This window comes from Cyanistes caeruleus, chromosome 5 (genome assembly GCF_971803275.1).
Source record: "Cyanistes caeruleus chromosome 5, bCyaCae1.hap1.1, whole genome shotgun sequence".
In the NCBI taxonomy this organism is placed as follows: Eukaryota; Metazoa; Chordata; class Aves; order Passeriformes; family Paridae; genus Cyanistes; species Cyanistes caeruleus.
Genome location: NC_141705.1, coordinates 9,251,607 through 9,257,875, shown reverse-complemented (window position 1 = coordinate 9,257,875; position 6,269 = coordinate 9,251,607).

Below are 6,269 nucleotides of genomic sequence, written 5' to 3'. Positions count from 1 at the left end.
AAGCTTTCCCCTATAATTTTCAAAATATTAAACAAGAAAAGTTCACCTAAATAATGAAGTCAAAATATTGTCAGAAAGTCCTCTGTAGCAGGTGACAGATCTATGCTGTAAGAAATGAAGCATAGAGCATTTTTCAGCATAACTAACACATTTCTTAAACATCTGTTTTGAACATTATAGTCCTGCAGTTATGTGACTACAGTTCCAAATAGATTCACGTTTTGCATTTGAATCACATGAAGTTTAGTTTTAAACTCATATTCATAACTGTATAAAGGGTAGCACGGTACCCTCTGCTTTTTGAAAAATCTTCTGTTTCAAGTGAAACAAGCTATACCAGGGAGAGAAGGAAAAGTACCTTTTCTTCTGGTAACAGGAAAACCCTCCTTAAGAATAATGATTAGCCCATATTAACACAGACACCACTAACTTGATACATGAACAACCTCTGTTTCACCATTGCTACAAAATTTAGTCTGTGTTCAAATGGGTCCCTGGTTTGAACACAAAGAAGAATCCATTGGTAAGATAGGGATGTCCATGCTCTGACACTGACTGACTACTGCTTTCAGATAGTCATTTAACTCTATCTACTCTCCTGTTGACCTTACAAATGTCATGCATGCCCTCAGCTTCAACGTGTATATGAAAAGTGCAACCTAAGAACAAAACAATCTTATCGGACCACTTCTTTATTGGTGCTTGTTTACTAGCATGAACAACACTGAAAGGTTATTAGGGTTCCACGTACAAGCACTTTCCAAGTTAAGAAATGACTCTTCAGCAAAGCATCAGTTCAGCTCTTTCACATGCTACAGCTGCATTTTTATAACCATATCCAAACCAGGAGATTCATTGGAAGTGTGAGTGGACTTAGCTGGGGGCAAGACTGCTGCAGGGAAGGAGACACTGGTATATCAGACATTCTCTACATGGAGGCATGCCCCAGAGAAATAAGAAATCCTAGGAAAAACCCTTTCTCCTTGCTGGTACATTCTATCTTTCATCTCCTGAAATACAGAAGCTCTGTATTTGCCTCAACTGAGGAAGAGACGAACCAAGGCCGAAGCACAGCTATATCGTGCCGGTAAGAAGAGAAGTCATCTGGGTTTGGGCTGCCTCTTTATTCCACTCTCCCTGTGGCTCAGGTCTACCTCCCATGGCACTGGTATGTTCTCTGGCAGCTGTACTTCCTTGGCCCCTGAGGAGGTGTTGTAAGAGACAGGACAAAGCAGAAGCACACTGAGGAGCAAGGCTCTACCTCTGTGCTCCTCTGCAGAGACCAATGTGCGGAGTGGGATCAGAGACAGACAACAAATGTACCCCAGGTGCCAGGCAGGAGTGGAGATATGAGATACAAGCTATGAGATACACAGCTAATCCTCCAGGGCATCAGAGAATGCAGTGCAGCTCAGAGGGTGAAGTTGGCTTGACAGTGGAAGGGATAAAGCTCAGCTTAGCAGTGGGTGTGGAAGAGTAAGTGTGCACATGAATGAATGGAGGCAAAGCATGCTTTGACAGACCTGGGTATTTAAAGCTACTTTGTGCCAAACACCCTGTTACCACAATACTGTCACCATTAATGTACACTGTGACTTCTCATGTCATGCTTTAAGGAGTCAGAAGTTCAATAAAATAGATGAAAAACATTACTCAAAGAAGAGGAAAGGAAACAATGGTTTGCATGTAAAGCCTCAGTGTCCATATAGAACAAGGGACAAACAGATAAGGACAGAGCATTCTTTACACTACAGATAAGAAAATGACCCCAAAACACTACTCTGGAAATTTTTAGCAACAGAAACAAGAAAAAAACCCAACATAATTATGATTTCATCAAAACATACATGCCCTTAGATAAGTGGTAAATGGAGGAAATTGCACTAACATATTCTTGTCCTGTCAAAGCATGTTTAAAGCTCTACTCTTTGTTGAAAAGGATTCCACTAATCACAGGCTGTTTCCATCTTCATGTGTGACAGGCTGCATGCAATAACATGACACAGCAAGGCAGTCCTTCCCAAGCTTTTATAGCTGCTACCAGACTGATCCATTTTATTGCAATGTTTTCACCGCCATCAAGCCTGGCTAGACACACTCTGCTGGATATAGGCAGGTGCAGTAAAAGAAAGAATAAAGCTGAGCAATCTGCTCACAGCAGCTGTATAGCCCAGGGACACAGCACATCTCTAAGAAAGAGTCTCTCAAACTATGTACAGTAAAATCCCCTCAAAGAGAAGTTACTAAGACACCTCATCCAATGAGCACATCGTAACTTCCATAGCTATGGAGAAGTGCTCAGGGGAAGTGCGCACTGAACTCCCAGCAATTGTTCTAGGATAGTTCCTCTTCAAATAGTCAGTTTTGGAGCTATCACAGCCTGGGTGGAATTCACCTGAAGAACCCTGGACATGAAAAAAAATTACTTCTAATCATCAATAGTTGCACACATCTGAGCAGAGATGAGGATGTGGGAGGTAGGAACTGCAATCTTCCAGCTTCTGAGAAGAGGAGGAGGAGGAAGTACAGGGCCAATGCCAGCTGATTCTGCTCCCTTACTTTGGAGAGAGGAAGAAAGTTTCCTTCCATTCTTCCTCATTGATGACTAAATCTAAAATCCACTGTGGGACATTCACAGTCCACTGTATGGAAAAACACTGAAGAAAAGCAAACTCATCTTGAAGAAGGCTGAACAGAAGTTCTCACAGAAACAGAATGTGTTTTTGTGCAAGTGTATTAAGTATGTGAAAGACCATATTAAAGTAAATCAACTGGAATTCACTTGAAAACAACCATAGAGTGACCAATCTCTAAGAGGTAGACCAGCATCATTCTACAAAACCTATGCCACACAAGTTGAGTATGAAAGAGTCGGATCAGAAATGTCTGTATCTCCTATGGTGTGCTTCGCTCACTTGTCCCAGAAAGGGGTTATGAAAGGTTTTTTCTCAGGATTCACAGTACCCAGGAATTATATTCCTGACATTTCCTACACAAGTGGAGCAGCTTCTTTGCTTCACAAAAAGGTTAACATTGTGACACCATAACCTGTTCCAGAGAAAAGGAAAAGGAACAAATAGCAGCTAGTGTCCCTACTCTCTTCCCAAGACTCTCCCTTTCCCACCCTCTAGGTTTGGGCTATCTCTGAAGGGCCTGTACACAAAAAACACTTCAAAACAGAAGAAACTGGAAGTCTGCGTGCGGGCACAAAACTGTGATATTTTTAGGAGATGAGGGGGTGGGATAATTTACATGATTGCACTACTGGGACGGACAGACAGGTGGATGGATGGTCTGATACAGGCCACCAAAACCAGGAGAAAGTTGATGAAATCAGCTGTCATCAGCTGAGAGAAGAAGCCTTTTGACTGCAGGCCCTGTTTCTGTCAGAAACAGGATAAGTGGACAGAAACTCATGGTGTGCCAGGGCAGCTCAGGTTGGGCATCAGGAAGAATTTCTTCACTGGAAGGGTGGTTAAGCATTGGAACAGGCTGCCCAGGGAGGTGGTGGAGTCACCATTTGTGAAAGTGTTTAAGAAATGACTGGATGTGGCACTTAGTGCTGTGACTTAGTTGATGGTGGTGCTCAGTCAGAGGTTGGACTCCATTATCTTGGAGGTCTTTTCCTACCTTAATGATTCTATGACTCCCTCTGGGGGGGTTCACCTGCCAGTATCTGCCTGGGGGGGAAACAAGGAAGGGTGTAAGTAATCCCAGAGAGCTATCCTGAAGAGCACCTTCTTCATAAAAGATATAGACAAGTCAATTAAGAGAGGCACCTCTCTAATCTGATAGTCATTAATGTAGATAAACTAGTTAAAGCGGTGAAAGTTGATTACAGTCTTGGCTGCAGCAGTCCTGAGGGTGATTTAAAGATCCTGAAAGAAGTGAGGTAGGTGGGTAGCAGAATAGAGATCTTGAGCTTTGGAACAGCAGATCTATGCTTGTGCAGGGAACTGGCAGGCAGGAGCCCAGTGGAGCTATGGCAAAGGGACTTAGGAGGCCAGCTGATCTCCAAGAAAAACCTCTTAAAGCAGAACAGACCATTCTGATGTGCAGGAAGTCAAGCAAGCATGGCAAGCGGCCAGCTCCGCATAAGGGGAATTCCTGACTGAGCTCAAACTCTAATAGGAAGTGTACAGGAGGTGGAAGTGGGGACAGACTACTTGGAGGACTGAGACAATGCCTGAGCACATAGGAAGGCAGGAAAATAAAAGCTTATCTGGAAAAGAAACATAAAAGGTGTGCAGAATGCAACAAGAAATATTTCAGCAGTAAGGAAAACATTGATCCAAGAGAAAAGAACACTAAAAGCCCTACCAAGGTATGAAACATCGGCTTGGCTGGGAAAGTCTGTTCTCAGGTCTCCCTAAAGGTAGGGGCAGAGTCTATGCAAGTGCAGCATGACCCAAAGTAGAGAAAAAGTGCATTAGGGGCTACTTCAGCAAATGAAACATCACAAAAGGTAGTAGGAGGCTGGACTAGATGACCTGTGGATGTCCCTTCTAACCTGAATTAGCTATATTAAAATTCCCAGAGATTACCATTAACTCTTGCTATCCAAAGAAGAAACAAAGTGTCATTTCACCCTGTCACAACTTAACCACAACTATGCCAAAGCTAAAAAGCTGGTGTATTTCAAAGACAGAAGACATAACAACGCTTACCCAAAATGGTGACTTTAATTTCACTAACAGATCTTATCCATATACACTACTGCCAGATACTGACATCTCTAGAGTTATGGTTTTAGACAGCAATATCTCAGGTGAGAACAAGATGGGGCCAAACATAGTGCTGCCCTCTAAACCATAGCAGAAAAGCTGATATCATTGCTTCCCTCATTACCAAAGGGTTTACATCAGAGATTTGGTGGCTGAAATTTAATCCTATTATACTCTAATATTAAAAAGTCCCCTTAGAGTACGTCAGAGCAACCATTAGAACAAAATAGAGGGGGAAAAACCCCTACAGGGGCACCTTCCAGTAGAGCACAGTAATAGCCAATTTGAAGGAAAAATACAGACAGGTATATTAGCTCTGTGAAGAGACCAAAACAGAAAAATACTTAAATTTAAGTGAAACATCAGTATATTATCAGGTCTCTGTAAAGGTCCCTTCACTGAACTATCATCCAGGCAAGTTCCTTTACATGTTCCAAATTCATTATTACCTTGCAAACACAGAAAGCCACCATTTTAGTTATGATTTTTAAATAAAGCAAGGTCAAGGACTAAGGCAAGCCTGCTGCAACAATCAAATACCAACTACACAATTAGTCCCAGAGCTACAGCAGGAGGGAGCTGAGCAGTAACAATCTGTGCTTTTGGACAATAAAGCTTTTGAAGTTTAAGCCTTTTTCAGACCCTTCTTAGAAGCTGAAACATTCTCAGCTGAGTACATGCACTCATAGATGTTCACTTTAATGAACTGAAAGTGTCAACTTCCCATTGGTGCGTCAGATGGACTTTTTCTCAAGCAGTGGAAACAATTGTCTAGGCAGCCCTTGCGTGGGGCTGCAGACACCACCAAGCTGCTAAAGTACCTTTTATAATAAATGTGAAACTGTGAGGAGAGACCATTCATTCTTTACCTCTGAATCAGGAAGTCCACTCATTCAAGCAATTACCAGCTCCTGTAGCAAAACACATAACATTCACACCATCTCCACTACTCCTCCTCCGGACATTAACTCACAAAAAGCCACTCAGAGCCTTCCTCAAGCCCACCTGGAAAACTGGCAGGGGTTTTTTGCAGATGTACTTTATAGTACTCTAAGGTCAACAGCTAATTTCAGCTAGGGAAAGCCCACTGCCATTAATTTATTATTTCCTTAATGTAACTTGCACAGAGTGAGTAGGTTATAAAGGGAAAGACCTGACAACTATGATGCAGCCAAATTGAAACAAGGCTCCCCATCAACAAACCAGCCAGTATTAACAAACATATCACACCACATGCCAGGTTAATACAATATTCCACCACAAACAAACACTATGGTTGCACTGCCTACACCATTATCATCACATAGAGGAAAAATCTGCCACAGGAATATGATCTCTAGACTGATGTAAACCAGGTGCTCCATAATGGCAATGCTGTTTTGTTTCACTTTGAAACTCTTGCAACGCATGGGTTAATCCCCACTCCCTGCCCAGAACTTCCTTAGAAGCCATAAATAAGCTTTCTGTCTCTGTTGGTAAAACCAGAGACATGAGAGATTAATCTAAAGACTAGAAAGTAAATGAACAATAATAACAAATAGAATG